Genomic DNA, 1,447 nt, shown 5'->3' on the forward strand with positions numbered 1-1,447 from the left:
CCAAGCCTGTTGTATTCAGGTGAGAAGACAGAGGAATTCTCCCCTATCACATGGGCAGAGGTGGTATTCAGTTACCTTCTATCAGCTAGACTATGGGGTTAAGGAACTTGATCAGCTTACAGTCTGTGAGTGTTCAGACACCGTAATACAAGCAAGGGGCTGCATGACGGTACACTCATGCTCTGTATCAGGAGACACCAAAAGTTGACAAAGAATGTGATCTGATCCTAGGTTCTTTTTTTTTTTTTTAAATCATCACTGCCCAAAGGCTGTTGTGAAGCAAAAGTGGGGATAGAAGCACACATACACACATAGAAACACACAACACACACATACACACAGACACACACACACACACACAGAGAGAGAGAGAGAGAGAGAGAGAGAGAGAGAGAGAGAGAGTAGCAAATATCGATGTCTAAGGTAATGAACGCAGCCTGGCTGTGTGAGAGCCCATCAGCCTTCACCTGTTATTTATAGCACTGTTGTTTACCCCACATCAGCACAGGCATCTCTGAATTGGAGATGACTAACAGTTTGGGTTGACTTGGTTTAATTAGACTGAATTAATATGGCCACCGTACAGTTGTGTGGGAGGGCCATTCATTAATCATCTAAACTAGATGTTGATGTTTCCAAATGTAAAACACTCTTCCCCCAAATTTGGACTGAATTTATGCACTCTTATGCCTGCCTCTTTTCCCTCAGATTCCCACCAGAAGCCTGGAGCCCACACAAGCTCCTGAACGCATCTACTAATGAGCTGAAGGGAAAGGCCCACATTTGAGTTAAAGGTGTCACTTTGGTAGCGGCAGGAATTGAACCCAGAGCTGTGTGCGTGCTAGGCAAGTGCCCCACCACTGAGCTATCGCCCCAGCCCTTGCACAGGTTTCTTTATTTTGTTATTAAAATTTAATTTCGACATGGAAGAATGTGAATGAATCCCCCAGCCCGCCGCCACCGTAAATTGTGTAGTTAAATTTCCCACATTTGTGGAAAATGCAGGGATCAGCCAGTAGATTTGGAATGCATTGGATGATAAGTCTTACTCTGGGAAAACCACCTTCACTATCCTGCTATCTCCCCTGCCAGGAAAGTCTTTGTGTGTGTTTCTTTACTCCACCAAACTTATCTCACCTCTAAAATCAAGCCTACTCCTTAGGGATTTCAGAGTTAAATGATAGAATCAGTTGAAAGAATTACCATAATGCCTGCCATGGCCTGAGCAGTAAATGCCAGATGCTGTTATTGGAGATAGCAATTGGTATTAGGCTAAAGGAAGCTGTTTAGCTGGTTGCTCTAATGAACACATTTAGATGGGTGGATAAAGTAGTCAGGGGTTTGGAAGCTTGCCCTTGCACATGTTAGGTGAGCATCCTACGACTGAGCTACATCGCCAGTCCTATGTCCTATCTGTTGATCATTTGGCATCAATAATTCTTCATTG

The 1,447-nt window shown here is 44.0% G+C and overlaps 1 pseudogene; it reads right to left on the bottom strand.

Annotated features, from left to right (window-relative positions):
- Positions 1-926: 926 nt before the first annotated feature.
- Gm22361 lies at positions 927-1,100 on the bottom strand (annotated as a pseudogene).
- Between the last annotated feature and the right edge of the window lie 347 nt (positions 1,101-1,447).

Source organism: Mus musculus, chromosome 3, assembly GCF_000001635.26.
Source record: "Mus musculus strain C57BL/6J chromosome 3, GRCm38.p6 C57BL/6J".
In the NCBI taxonomy this organism is placed as follows: domain Eukaryota; kingdom Metazoa; phylum Chordata; class Mammalia; order Rodentia; family Muridae; genus Mus; species Mus musculus.